The sequence below is a fragment of the Pongo abelii genome, chromosome 12, assembly GCF_028885655.2.
Source record: "Pongo abelii isolate AG06213 chromosome 12, NHGRI_mPonAbe1-v2.0_pri, whole genome shotgun sequence".
In the NCBI taxonomy this organism is placed as follows: Eukaryota; Metazoa; Chordata; class Mammalia; order Primates; family Hominidae; genus Pongo; species Pongo abelii.
This window is the reverse complement of record NC_071997.2, coordinates 27,844,226-27,859,754: the sequence shown is the minus strand read 5'-3', so window position 1 is coordinate 27,859,754 and position 15,529 is coordinate 27,844,226. Positions and strand designations below refer to the sequence as shown.

The following is a 15,529-nucleotide window of genomic DNA, read 5'->3' as shown; positions in this document are numbered from 1 at the left end:
ACCAAATAGATTTCAAGACAAAAACTATAAAAAATACAAAGAAGATCATTATATAATGAAAAAGGGTCCACTCATCAAGAGACTATAACAATTACAAATATATATGCATCCAATACTAGAGCACCCAGATATATAAAGCAAGGAGGGAGGGGAGGAGAGGAGAGAGGAGGGGAGGGGAGGGGAGGGAAGGGAAGGGAAGGGAAGCTACAGGTCAATATTCTTGATAAACGTTGATGCAAAAATCCTCAACATACTAGCAAGCAAATTCACCAATACATTAAAAAAGATCATTTATCATGACCAAGTGGGATTTATCCCAGGGATACAAGGATGGCTCAGTGTATGCAAAGCAATCAATGTAATACATCATATCAACAAAATAAAGGACAGAATTGATATGACTACTTCACTAGATGCTGGAAAAACATTTGATAATATTCAACATCTTGGCCAGGCACAGTGAGTGTCTTATGCCTGTAATCCCAGCACGTTGGGGGGCCAAGGTGAGAGAATCAGTTGAGGCCAACAGTTTGAAACCAGTCTGGTCAATATAGCAAGACTCCACCTCCACTAAAAATAAAAAATTAATCAAGTGTGGTGGCATGCCCCTGTAGTCCCAGCTACTCAGGAGGCTGAGATGGGAAAATCAATGTATTTAGTGATGAAAAGAAACTCTCAAAAAACTGCATATAGACAGAACACACTTCAACATAATAAAAACCATATATAACAGACCCACAGCTAATATCACACTCAATGGAGAAAAACTGAAAGCCTTTCCTCTAAGACCTGGAACAAGAGAAGGATACCCACTTTCACCGCTGTTATTCAACAAGTACTGGGGAAGTCCTAGCTAGAGAAATTAGAGAAGAGAAAGAAATCAAGAAGAGAAAGAAACAAAGGGCATTCAAATTGGAAAGAAAGAAGTCAAATTATTCTTGTCTGCAGATGATATGATCTTATATTTCAAAAATCTAATGACCTGCTCCCCAAAAAAAACTATTAGAACTGAAAAACAAATTCAGTAAAATTGGAGGATACAAAATAAACATATAAAAATCAGTAGCATTTCTATATGCCAACAGCAAAAAATCTGAAAAATCAAGAAAGTAATCCTATTTACAGTAGCTGCAAATAAAATAAAATACCTAGGAATGAACTTAACCAAAAAGGTGAAAGACCTCTATAATGAAAACAATAAAATACTGATGAAAGAAATTGAAGAGGACACCAATAAATAGAAGAATATTCCATGTTTATGGATTGGAAAAATCAATATTTTTTAAATGTCCATACTACCCAAAGCAATCTACAGATTCAACGCAATCCCTATTAAATACCAATGACATTCTTCACAGAAATAGAAAAAATAATCCTAAAATTTATATGAAGCCACAAAAGACCCAGAATAGCCAAAGCTATCATGAGCAAAAAGAACACAACTGGAGGAATCACATTACCTGACTTCAAATTATACTACAGAGCTATAGCAATCGAACAGCATGGTACTGGCATAAAAACAGATGCATAGACCACTAGAACAGAATAGAGAACCCAGAAACAAATCCACACAGTACAGTGGACTCGTTACAACAATGGTGTCAAGAACATACATTGGGGAAAGGATGGTCTCTTCAATAAATGGTGCTAGGAAAACTGGATATCCATATGCAAAAGAATGAAACTAGACTTCTCTCTAACCATATACAAAAATCAAATCAAAATGGATTAAACACTTAAAATTAAGACCTCAAACTATGAAATTACTACAAGAAAATATTGGGAGAACTCTTCAGGACATTGGTCTGGGCAAAGATTTCCTGAGTAATACCTCAAAAGCACAGGCAAGCAAAGCAAAAATGGACAAATGGGATCACATTAAATTAAAAAGCTCCTGCACCCCAAAGGAAAAAAATCAACAAAGTGAAAGGACAGCCCACAGAAGGGGAGAAATTATCTGCAAACTATCTATCTGACAAGGGATTAATAAGCAAAACATAGGGCAGGCGAAGTAGCTCATGCCTGTAATCCCAGCACTTTAGGAGGCTGAGGTGGGTGGATCACCTGAGGTCAGGAGTTTGAGACCAGCCTGGCCACCATGGTGAAACTCCGTCTGTACTAAAAATACAAAAATTAGCTGGGTATGGTGGTGCGTGCCTGCTGTCACCCAAGCTGCAGTGCAGTGGCGTGGTCTAAGCTCACTGCAACCTCTGCCTCCCGGGTTCACGCGATTTTCCTGCCTCACCCTCCTGAGTAGCTGAGATTACAGGTGAACGCCACCATGCCCAACTAATTTTTGTATTTTCAGTAGAGACAAGGTTTCACCATGTTGGTCAGGCTGGTCTTGAACTCCTGACCTCAGGTGATCCGCCTGCCTCAGCCTCCCAAAGTGCTGGGATTACAGGCGTGAGCCACCACCCCCGACCCTCATTTCTTTTAATAGATATGAATTTAAAAATGTATGCTTTAGTATTCACACATGTCCGATGCAACGTATTTAACCAGTCATCTCCAGAAACGTTGTTCCAATTTAGACGTTCACCAAATTGGCCTGAGTGCTTTTTTCTTCCAATGCATTACGCACTTATAATTTAGAACAAGTGACCAAAACGCTTAAGAGCCCATCACGCAAATTGTTATCTGCTGGAAATCTACCTTAGGCTGTGGACGCTGGCGGCCGAAATCTGATCCGGGGTTGCCAAGACAACCTCAGAGCCCAGGGCGCTGCCAAGAGCCCTGCCGAGTGCAGCTCGAGCGCCGACGTCGCCAATGTGACGCACAGTGATGACGCAGCACGCAAGTTCGTCAGAATGGTCCTCCGGGGGCTACGTCGCTGCGTCCCTGACTTCCAGGCGCTTTCCTCTTGGAAGTGGCGACTGCTGCGGGGCTGAGCGCTGGTCTCACGCGGCTCGGCAGCCAGGTTGGCGGCGCGATGAGGCGCAGCAAGGCCGACGTGGAGCGGTACATCGCCTCGGTGCAGGGCTCCGCCCCGTCGCCTAGAACGGTGAGTAGCTCTCGAAGAGACCGACGGCCTCGACCTGGCCGGGCGGCGGCCTGGCGCGGCTCAGGCGTCATGGCTCCCGACGGGCGCTACTCCCTGGCGCGCTCTGTTGAGGCGCCGGCCGGCTAGCGCAGTCCTGTGGGCGGCGTGGCGCTTGCAAGCGCAGGGAGAGTCCTTGGGGGACCGCGGTGGACGGGAGACCGTTGGCGCCGGCGCTTCCTCTTTCTCCCGGCTTGTTCCCGACGGTGCTGGCTCCCGACGGTGCAGGCTCCCGACGGTGCAGGCTCCCGACGGTGCAGGCTCCCGACGGTGCAGGCTCCCGACGGTGCTGGCTCCCGACGGTGCAGGCTCCCGACGGTGCAGGCTCCCGACGGTGCTGGCTCCCGACGGTGCTGGCTCCCGACGGTGCTCGCTCCCGACGATGCTCGCTCGTGGGCCCGCCCTGGCCCAGGCTTTCTGGCCGATGGCGCGCCGCGTAGTACCGGCGCGGCCTAGTTCTCGGGGGCTTGGGCACCCGGGTGCTATATCGGCGGGTTTCTTCCCATCTCCTGGGCATTTACTTTATATGCTGCGGCGGAGGTCGTACCTCTTTGGCCTGGAGGAACCCAGTGGGGACTGACGCAGCTCCCGGGTGAGCTTTGGCGGCTGTGCTTTTGCCCTTAAAAATATTCTTCGTCTGTAATCCGAGCACTTTGTGAGGCCGAGAGACCAGCCTGATCAATATGGTGAAAATCCGTCTGTATTAAAAATACAAAAATGAGCCGGGCGTGGTGGCAGGCACCTGTAGTCCCACCTACTCGGTAGGCTGAGACAGGAGAATTTCTTGAACCATGGAGGCAGAGGTTGTGGTGAGCAGAGATTGCGCCACTGCACTCCAGCCTGTGTGACAGAGCAAGACTACGTCTCCAAAAAAAAAAAAAAGGAAAAAAAATAATTCTTTCTCTAGTTTTTCTTTTTCCAGATGGCTTCTGTTTAGTTTTTCTATGTTCTGTTAAGTTGGTTTCTTATTCTGCAGCTGATTCCTACTTCTCAAAGGCTACTTGACAGCTCTTATTTTTATTTTTATTTTTTTAGAATAGGGTCTTGCTGTGTTGCCCAGGCTGGCATCAAATTTTTAGGCATAAATGATCCTCCTACCTCTGTTTCCTGAGTACTTAGGACTACAGGCAGGCACCTTTGACAGCTGTTAGTTGTTTTTTCTGCCCTTTACATCTATATACTTCTGAGTAACACACATATATACTTTTGTTATTCTTAATTCCCTTTCTCCCGTTTTAGACATTTTCTTTTCTTTTTTTTTTTTTGAGACGGAGTCTCGCTTTATCCCGCAGGCTGGAGTGCAGTGGCGCGATCTCGGCTCACTGCAAACTCTCCCTCCCGGGTTCACGCCATTCTCCTGTCCCAGCCTGTAGCTGGGATTACAGGCACCCGCCATTATGCCTGGCTAATTTTTGTATTTTTGTGGAGACGGGGTTTCACCATGTTAGCCAGGCTGGTCTCAAATTCCTGACCTCAGGTGATCCGCCCACTTCGGCCTCCCACAGTGCTGGGCTTACAGGCATGAACCACTGCACCCAGCTCTATTTTTTGTTTTGTGATAGGAAATTATAAAACATGGAATTATGCATTTGTCAGGCTTTAAAAAAAACTTTTAAGTGAATGAAAATGGCGTATTTGAACTTAAACTTAGGACAGGTTTTTACTGCTTTTGAAAAAATGTTGGAAAATATTTCTGTATGAAAAGTAAAACAACTTTTAATTTTTTTTTAGATGTCAATGAACGGATTCTATTTTGCAAAGCTGTATTATGAAGCTAAAGAATATGATCTTGCTAAAAAGTAAGTACAAACTGTAACATGTATTCGTTTTTTAAAAATCAATGCCTTTTCTCATTTTCTTCTTTGAAATAGGTAAAAATATGTTCTTAGTAGTTCTTCCTAAGTGTATTCTGGAATAAGGGATTTATCACTCAGACTGATGCTAAGGACCAGCCTAGATTCCATTGAGATTGAAACGGTAATTAGTGTTTTCTGCATGCTGCTGCTTGTTTATACCAAGGGCAAGAAATTGTTTGGCTTAAAACACTTTTTCTAAAAATTGTCTTCTGTTGGAGTAAAAGAGGACCATGCCTATATCTTAATTTGTTTTTGGTTAAATATCTGATACCTTAATCAGATGAAAAATAGCAATGAATAAAAAATTAAACTGTAAGTGTAAGGCGGGAGAATAGCTTGTATAAAAGATCTTTAATTGACACAGTATGTGATGCTCTAAGGCTCTATCCTAGGGGTAAGAAGCTTGGTGATTCTGATTTCCTGACTTGGAGTGGATTAAAGCAGGAAATTAAGAGGGAGGCAGGCTTTTTTTTTTTTTTTTTAAGGCAGTATCTGTCTCTCTTGCTCAGGCTGGAGTGCAGCAGCTGACTCCATCTTTGCTCACTGTAACCTCTGCCTTCTGGGCTCAAGAGATCTTCCCACCTCAGCGCCCCAAGTAGCTGGGGATACAGATGCGCACCACCACACCTGGCTAAGGTTTGCATTTTTTGGTAGAGACAGGTGTCACTATGTTGCCCAGGCTAGTCTTGAACTTCTGAGCACAGCAGTCTGCCTGCCTCGGCCTCCCATAGTGTTGGGACTACAGGTGTGTGTTACTGCTTCTGCTGGGAGGCAGGCTTTTAAAGGCATCCAAAGGAAGATGGAAATGCTGGTAAGAAAGGAAAATGGTGGTACATAAATTATGTAACTAGCAGCACTGTGACTGTTAACTCTTGTACCTTTTTACTGTGAGACTTTAATCCCTTAGTTTAGGTCTGGCCTAATTTCTCTGATTGTAATACTGTCAAGGAACCTAGAGGATATTTACTTATTTTAGTTGTTACTTGATTTGAGAAATGGAAATTTCCTGTATTTGGTACTGTAATTAGTAATTTTTCTTCTGTTCGATTTTAGCTGGATATAGTACTGTTAGAAATTACTTTCTTGCTTAAAGGGTAAATGTATTTCCCTTTGTTTGGGAAATTGTTGCTGTTTAGTATTTTGCATTATGACAACTTTAAAAATGTTTACTATAATCACTTCTAATTTATTTGCAAAACTGTTAGTGCTTTATTAAAATGTGATCAGGAAGAAAAAGCAATTTATATGTTCATTTCTTATGTGTGGATAACACTGGAGAAAAATTTGGTAAATGTGACATTTAATGGTAAAATGAGTATGTGGTCAACTCTATGTACGTGTTTTTAAATATTACCCATTTCTTTCTATGAATACTTTTGAGTTATCGCATAAATATTGGTAGTTTTGAGTAACAATATAAACAAGTTTAGTGGTTGCTTTGGTTTAAGATGTATTCTTCGGTTAGCATTTAAAAGTACAGTTGTAAGTTTAATTTACTTTTGTATTACTTTTAAAAAACAGATACATATGTACTTACATTAATGTGCAAGAGAGGGATCCCAAAGCTCATAGATTTCTGGGTCTTCTTTATGAATTGGAAGAAAACACAGACAAAGCCGTTGGATGTTACAGGGTAAGTTATAGGATCCAAATATAGCCTTTGCATAGCCAAACACATGATGCCCAGAGAAATTTATATAAGTAAGTCAAATATATTTTATGAATATCATAAAACAGGCATTGGTATCGTAGTACAATTACGTGACACAGCTTGGAACAGCTATAGAATTGTTTAACACCTATAAATTGTAAGTCTAACACGGTCAGAAATGGTGTTCTTTTGTGTTTTTTGCATTCAGATGACACAAATATAATTTTTATTTGATTCATTTCCAGAAAATTCCAAGACACTTTTATTTTAACACCTTTGAAGTAACATGTTTTCTCTAGAAGTAGAATTTTTTAAGGGTTGGAGTGATCATTTTTTAACCTTTATATATAAGTATATATACTCCTACATACATACATACAATTTATTTACTAATCTTTAATTTCTTTTCTGATATTAGCGTTCAGTGGAATTAAACCCAACACAAAAAGATCTTGTGTTGAAGATTGCAGAATTGCTTTGTAAAAATGATGTTACTGATGGAAGAGCAAAATACTGGGTTGAAAGAGCAGCTAAACTTTTCCCAGGAAGTCCTGCAGTTTATAAACTAAAGGTAAACAAACAAAACATAAAGGGAGAAAAGACATAACCATTTCTAATATTTGGAGTTTAAATTACTTTTCAATAGCAAACCTTAAGCCCAGGTGTTTGTGTTTCCTTTAAAATTTTTCTTTTAAAAAGTGTATTAAAACCTTTCTGAGCATCTACTGTCTTATTAGGCATAGTTATACTTTATAAGTGACATCTCATTTACCCTTCTGAAATAATTAATATTTTAGGGATTTTACAGTTTAGTAGCTGTAAACTAAGTAGAGCTAAGATTTACATTAAGTTCTGTCTGGTATCCAATTTTTGCTTCTTTAAGTGAAAATTACCTACAGGATGACAATTTAGGGATATTTTAAAGAAGAGTTTTCTAATAACTATTGTCTGAAAGTAGAAGGGATTGTATTTTGAGATAGTAAGGTTTTCAAGCAAAAGATAAAAGGTGGTTTCTCTAGTATATAAGACGTAATTACTAAAAATGGTAGGAAGTTCTTGCTAGTGTGTTGACTGGTCCTGATATTCTTTATAGAGTAAAATATAGTTTACTAAGTAACTGTTCTGGAGAAAATCTACACAAATATGTTTGGCAAACATTTAAAATGTATATTGTAATGTTTTATATATTAATGTATACTTTATTGTGTATGTACAATATTAAATTATAAATGTATATTTGCCTTTAGCCTCCTCCTACCCCCATTATGTATGTTTCTGATAGAAATGTAAAAAATTTTAATTTTGAAATAATTATAGATTTTTTTGCACAGGAAGTTGCAAAGATTGTACAGAAAGATCCTATATGCTACTTCATTTTTCCCCAGTGCTTATACAGGTTGAGCATTTAAAATCCGAAATCCTAAATGCTCCAAAATCTGAAATTTTTTGAGCACTGACATGGTGCTCAAAGGAAATGCTCATTAGAAAATTTTGGATTTCAGATTTTCAGATTTGAGATGCTCTACCTGCTAAGTATCCTGCAAATATTCCAAAGTCTGAAAAAATTCAAAATCTGAAATACTTCTGGTCTCAAGCATTTTGGATAAGGGATACTCAACCTGTTTAACCCGACCAAAGCACAATATGAAAATCAGGAATTTTGACATTGGTACAATGTGTATGTATAGTTTTCTTTCATTTTATCACGTGTAGATTCATACCACCACTGCCGTCAAGATACAGAACTACTCTATTACCACAGAGATCTTCCTCATGCTGCCCCTTTTGTAGTCATGCTACTTACTTCTCTTCACTATGCCTGACCTCTGGCAACCATTAATCTGTTCTCCATCTTTATACTTTGGTGATTTCAAAATGTTATGTAAATGTCATCATGAAGTGTGTGACTTTTTTTTTTCTTTTTTCATTTTTTTTGAGACAGAGTCTTGCTCTGTTGCCCAGGTTGGAGTTCACTGGCGCAATCTCAGCTCACTGCCACCTCCACCTCCCAGGTTCAAGCGATTCTCCTGCCTCAGCCTTCCGGGTAGCTGGGACTACAGGCACATGTTACCATGTCCCACTTATTTTTGTATTTTTAGTAGAAACAGGGTTTCACCATGTTGGCCTGGCTGGTCTTGAACTCCTGACCTCACGTGATCTGCCCGCCCCAGCCTCCCAAAGTGCTAGGATTACAGGCGTGAGCCACCGCGCCCGGCCAAGCATGTGACCTTTTGAGGTTGGCTTGTTCAGTCAGCATAATACCATTTGTGATCCATATAAGTTTTGTATATCCATAGTTGGTTCCTTTACTTCTGAGTAGTATTTCATGGTCCACAATTTAACCATCCACTATTTTTTTTTTTTTTTTGAGACAGTCTTGCTCTGTCGCCCATGCTGGAGTGCAGTGGTGCTATCTCGGCTCACTGCAACTTCTGCCTCCCGGGTTCTCAGGTGATCCACCCACTTCGGCCTCCCAAAGTGCTGGGATTACAGGTGTGAGCCACTGTGCCCAGCCTTAACCATTCACTTTTGAGGGGCATTTTGGTTATTTCTAGGTTTTGGCTATTGTTCATCTGCTATGAACAGTCATGTACAGATTTTTGAAGCTGAAAAAGCATTGAAAATGCTTCCAAAGATAAAAATTACTGATAAGTTTTTCTCCCCAGTAATAAGCAGCTGGATTTTAAATATTAGTCTAAAACGTGAGGTCTAATTGTGCAGATTTCTTTACTCTCTTAGGAGTTATGCCTCAAACATAATTCCCATATTGGGCGTGGCAATTCAGTTAATCTGGTGTCGGTAGTGTTAAAGAACATATGTAATGATAGGGGGATTCTTTTCTTGCAGTATAACAAGTTAGATACTTTGAAGCATTCTTTAAAGATTTTCTTTAATAACTTGAAGGCACTGTTACACCTTTCCTGTATCAGATTTTTTTTTTTTTTTTTGGAATTGAAATCCATGAGATTTATAACTGTCATGCAGAGTAATTCCATTTCTCCTAACATTTAAGGCTTGCTAAGGTAAACAGTTTCTGACGTTTGTTTAATGAATGAGAGTATTACTGTTGAGAAGGCTTTTTCTCTCAAGTATGAGATAGAACTTTTTAAAAGCACTCATAGTGGTTTTTAAAAAAATTTTTAACATAGAGTCAAAGACTAGGGCTTTTGCAATAGGGAGAGGCCAGGGTATCATCCGTCTCATCCAGAAGAGGAGAAATTGATAAAGGAGAGAGGGGAATGAAATACAGAGTACTAATGGGCGGCTTGGTCTTGAGAGTTGGGGAAAGACGAATTTAAGTAGGTAAGGTAAAATGGAATTTATGTGTGATAGCATCAAGTTTCTCAGTGAAGGATGAATCTAGGTTATAGGTTGAAAGTGAGGGTCAAAGGAAGGTATGGGGAAGCTGAGGAAATAGGAGGAGGTATGAAGTGTCAGGGAGTGGAGAAAGTGAGTCTGTTAGTACTAAAATGATATTTTGTTTTAGGCAGCACCAGTTTGATGGTTGAGATAATGAAAATGAAATCAGTTAGCTTGGGGTTATGATTTCCCAAATCTAAGCACACAGAAACCAGTTAGGAGGGTTCTTCTGAGGAAAAGAGGGAATTAGTTGAAGGAATCTGTAAGCAAACAGTAATTATGGATATAAGGGATTATAGCATTTTTTGCCTGACAGAAGAAAGTGTGTGTATTTATATGTGTTTACAGGTGTTTAAAACTTGATGATGTTATTGTCTTGAAGGGAACTTGTCATGTGGTGGAGAAGTATATTTCTGAAAGTAAGGGTATGTAGGCCCTCAGTGAGGTGGAAGAATAAGAAGGGTGGTATGGTGGTTTCGGTGGTATGACCAAAATACAGATTTTGAAGACTTGTGTCAGTGGCAAGTGGATGTTTGAGGTTGGAGTGGAGGATAACATCACTGGAGATGAGGTGATTAAGGAACTGAGTAGTCAGCCTGGGCCACATGGCAAGACCCCATCTCTACAGAACGTTAAAAAAAAATTAGCCGGGCATGGTGGTGCATGCCTGTGCTCCTAGCTTCTTGAGAGGCTGATGGAAGAGCATCGCAAATGAGAAGTGAGTGGCCACAAACCCTACTTCCTCTCCTTGTATGTAAGTTCAGAGAGAAAAAGCCATCATGGTAGTGGGGGTTATCCTGAGATGATACTGTCTTCATTTAAGGTCAGGAGGTGATGACAGTACTTTGAGATGATGATGAAGGTAACAGAACAGTGGGAGGAGAGGGGATGCAGGATTGAGTCAGATTTAAGGAGATACAGAGCAAGCAGTTTGAAGATAAAGACCTTGTTGCTGAGGATTGACTGGGGAGGTCTAGGCTTCTGGTGGTGACTCAGTTGGACAGGGATGTGTGGCAATAGTCGTGGTAGTCTCTGAAGAGAGTGTGAGCTACTGCAGTAATCACAGATGCTTTTCTTCACATACAGTTCTTGAGGCTTAGTTTCTGGGTTGTAAGCAACTCTCAGAAGGGACGAATAAGGTATATAGGATGGTGTTTTTGGTGGCATCATCGTAAAACTAGACATAGTGGAATGGTGCTCTTTGGGAGCATGACTTGTTTAAAATTGCACAAGTGTTAATCTAATAATTTTTCTTTTTCCCCTCTAAATAGGAACAGCTTCTAGATTGTGAAGGTGAAGATGGATGGAATAAACTTTTTGACTTGATTCAGTCAGAACTTTATGTAAGACCTGATGATGTCCATGTGAATATCCGGCTAGTGGAGTTGTATCGCTCAAATAAAAGATTGAAGGATGCTGTGGCCCACTGCCATGAGGCAGGGAGGAACACAGCTTTGCGTTCAAGTTTAGAATGGAATTCGTGTGTTGTACAGACCCTTAAGGTAGATAAAAGCTATTGGGTCTTTACATTTCTATGTAGGCAATTAGCATACATCTTTTTGTACTAAAGCAGCAGTGCCCTGCTGGACTTAAATTTCTTTTATTTATGTAGAACAGTTATAAAATGAAATTTTTACCAGGGGATCAGTTAAATTTATAATGGGAAGATTGGGGAGATAACTATGATAAGTGTATATATTTTTGGTGTTTTCATTTTAAGGTTGATGTAAAAATCAATATAGTTTTACAAACGTGGTTGGAGTGAGAAAAGGAATTTGTAGGCATAAAATGGTTAATTTCTTAACATTTGATTAAGTTTTGTAACTTACTGTTAATTCCACAAAATAGGAATATCTGGAGTCTTTACAGTGTTTGGAGTCTGATAAAAGTGACTGGCGAGCAACCAATACAGACTTACTGCTGGCCTATGCTAATCTTATGCTTCTTACGCTTTCCACTAGAGACGTGCAGGAAAGTAGAGAATTACTGGAAAGGTACGTTGACTTTGAGGAGAATGTTTTAGTATAAATTGCAGTTTTTCTTTTTGCAGTAAGTTCATTGCTGTAAACTTCTTTACTGAATCATTATTTCTATAATGTACCTAAGAGTTATAGTTAATACAGTGAACCACTAGGAGGCAATCTTATTTTTCTTCTTTTATGGGGAAGTTCTAATTGGTTTTATGTGACTTTCCTTTTTAGAGAACTCTTATAGTTCAAGCTTGATTAAAATTAGCGTTATGGTTAAATACTCAGTTTTGTCATGGTCAAGCTTAAAATGAATGTTCTAACTGCATTTCATATTTTATTTTTTATAATAGTATAATCTTGAGTGAAAATTAAAGTTCATCTGTCATCAGATGGCTAGGTTCACATGTACTAGTATAAGCACTTAGCATCACTAGTATTTCAGAGAATACTGTTTTAGCTAAGAAACAAAAGAACTCAACTATGTGATTTACCTTTTTTCCTAAATTTTGATTTTGAAAACCAGTGTCTCCATTTTGAAAATAAATTCCATTGAACAAAAACATCACTTGGATTTGTATAAAGATGTTAGTTTAGAGCAGGGGTTGATTAGAGCTTGTGGGCCAAATATGGCCCCTGCCTAATTTTGTTAATATTTATTGGAATACAGCATGCCTCTGTTTATGTATTGTCTGTGGCTGCTTACATACTACAAGGTTGGAGTTGAGTGGTTGCAGCAGAGATTGTATGCCTGTAAAGCCAGATTAGTATTCTCCTCCTTTTTGTAGAAAAAGTTTACTGATTGCTAGTTTAGGCTGTCCATTTGTTTGGAAGTTAATTTATTTCCCCATCTGGTATAAGGAAAGAAGTTCATTTCACTGAGTGCAGGGAGTAGGTAATTTTCTTGAAAAAGTACATAGTGTCCTAAATTGGTAGGGTAAGAGCAGTATCTAAAAGAACTAACATAACTTTAAGATTATTTTAGAAAACATGTAGGATGTTTTATTTTGTATTCTTTGTATACTCAAATTTTTTGGTCCCAATTTACATTTTTCTTAAGGACTTCAAAGATCTTTGTATGTGGGTTCCTTTTTTTCTTTCTTTCTTTTTTTTTTTTTTGAGATGGAGTCTTGCTCTGTCACCAGGCTGGAGTGCAGTGGCACGACCTTGGCTCACTGTAACCTCCGCCTCCTGGGTTCAGGCAATTCTCCTGCCTCAGCCTCCCGAGTAGCTGGGACCACAGGTGCACACCACCACGCCCAGCTAATTTTTGTATGTTTAGTAGAGACGGAGTTCAGGATGGTCTCAATCTCTTTTTTTTTTTTTGAGACTGAGTCTTGCTCTCACCAGGCTGGCATGCAGTGGCGCAGTCTCAGCTCACTGCAACCTCTGCCTCCTGGGTTCAAGTGATTCTTTTGTCTCTGTCTCCTGAATAGGTGGGACTACAGGTGCCCACCGCCACACCTGTCTAATTTTTTTTTTTTTTTTTTTGAGACAGAGTCTCGCTCTGTCACCCAGGCTGGAGTACAGTGGCGCAATCTCGGCTCACTGCAAGCTCTGCCTCCCAGGTTCATGCCATTCTTCTGCCTCAGCCTCCTGAGTAGCTGGGACTACAGGCGCCCACCACCACGATCGGCTAATTTTTTTGTATTTTTAGTAGAGACGGAGTTTCACCGTGTTAGCCAGGATGATCTCGATCTCCTGACCTCATGATCTGCCCTCCTTGGCCTCCCAAAGTGTTGGGATTACAGGCATGAGCCACCATGCCCAGCCCACACCTGGCTAATTTTTGTATTTTTAGTAGGAACAGGGTTTCATCATGTTGGCCAGGATGGTCTCGATCTTTTTTTTTTTTTTTTTTTTTTTTTTTGAGACGGAGTCTCGCTCTGTCGCCCAGGCTGGAGTGCAGTGGCGCCATCTTGGCTCACTGCAAGCTCTGTCTCCAGGGTTCACGCCATTCTCCTGCCTCAGCCTCTCAAGTAGCTGGGCCTACAGGTGCCCGCCACTACACCCGGCTAATTTTTTGTATTTTTAGTAGAGATGGGGTTTCACCTTGTTAGCCAGGATGGTCTTGATCTCCTGACCTTGTGATCCACCCGCCTTGGCCTCCCAAAGCGCTGGGATTACAGGCGTGAGCCACCGCGCCCAGCTGGTCTCGATCTCTTGACCTCTTGATCCGCCTACCTTGGCCTCCCAAAGTACTGGGAGGTCTCAATCTCTTGACCTCGTGATCCGCCTTCCTTGGCCTTCCAAAGTGCTGGGATTGCAGATCTGAGTCACTGCACCTGGCCGTATGTGGGTTATTTCTATCAGTGTTTATTACATTAGAAATTAAAAGAAATAAAAAATATGTAATCCATTAAAAATGTAATAAGCCCTATTGTGTGTTAATAATAATAGCTTTTTTTTTTTTTTTTTTGAGACAGAGTTTTGCTCTTGTTGCCCAGGCTAGAGTGCAACAGTGTGATCTCGGATCACTGCAACCTCTGCTTCGCAGGTTCAAGCGATTCTCCTGCCTCAGCCTCCCAAGTAGCTGGAATTACAGGTGCCCACCTCCACGCCTGGCTAATTTTTTGTATTTTTAGTAGAGATGGGGTTTCACCATGTTGGCTAGGCTGGTCTTGAACTCCTGACCTCAGGTGATCCACCCGCCTCAGCCTCCCAAAGTGCTGGAATTACATGTGTGAGCCACCGCACAGGGCCAATAATAGCATTTTTTATGAAAAATAATTATTTTCCAACAGCAAAAAACTAGTCAGAAAAGTGTCATTGTTTTTGCATTTTTGTAAATCTTTTTAATGTCTCGCTTAGTAGAACATAGCTAGGTTCTCATTTACTTCCTCTTTCAGTCTGTAAAACTATTACATGTCATGAAGCTTCTAGAAAACTCAGCTCAGCGGGGCATGGTGGCTCAGGCCTGTAATCCCAGCACTTTGGGAGGCCGAGGCAGATGGATCACAAAGTCAGGAGATCGAGACCATCCCAGCTAACACCGGTGAAACCTTGTCTCTACTAAAAATACAAAAAATTAGCCGGGCATGTTGGCACGCGCCTATAGTCCCAGCTACTCGGGAGGCTGAGGTAGAAGAATTGCTTGAACCTGGGAGTCAGAGGTTGCAGTAAGCGAAGATTGTGCCACTGCACTCCAACCTTGTGACAGAGCGAGATTCTGTCTCCAAAAACAAAAACAAAAACAAAAAAACTCAGCTCTACATACATGAGAGAATGAGTATGTAAAATATAAATTTTTTTTGGTATGATTGTGAAAGTAATTTTAACTTCATGGATCCCCTGAAGGGGTTTTTGAGCACCCTCAGAGATCTTTAGACCTCACTTGCTCTGGCTGCTTTATTGTAAGCCACTTTAAAATCATGCTTCACGTTTAAGTGTTTCCTTTTGGCTTTTACTTTTCTTCCAAAGTGAGGATTTGGAGAAACATTAGGATTTAGAAGAACTAATTTAGAATATAGATTACAAATAATAGGCCAGGCGTAGTGGCTTATGCCTGTAATCTCAGCACATTGGTAAGCTGAGGCGGGTGGATCATGAGGTGAGGAGTTCGAGACCAGCCTGGCCAACATAGTGAAACCCTGTCTCTACTAAAAATATAAAAAAAGTTTAGCGGGGCATGGTGGCAGGCACCTGTAATCCCAGC

The 15,529-nt window shown here is 40.6% G+C and overlaps 1 protein-coding gene and 1 pseudogene across 2 annotated transcripts in view; one reads left to right on the top strand and one right to left on the bottom strand.

Annotated features, from left to right (window-relative positions):
* LOC100448218 (large ribosomal subunit protein uL30m) overlaps positions 1-2,758 on the bottom strand; it is a 178,491-nt gene extending 175,733 nt beyond the window's left edge. The window contains exon 1 of one of the 2 annotated variants that reach the window (XM_054547323.2): positions 2,656-2,758. The gene's annotated coding sequence lies outside the window, so the exon portion shown is untranslated. The remainder of the gene's footprint in view (positions 1-2,655) is intronic. The other variant, XM_054547326.2, reaches the window with a different exon arrangement.
* Positions 2,759-2,817: 59 nt separating this feature from the next.
* LOC129047330 (ranBP2-like and GRIP domain-containing protein 4) overlaps positions 2,818-15,529 on the top strand; it is a 56,074-nt pseudogene continuing 43,362 nt past the window's right edge.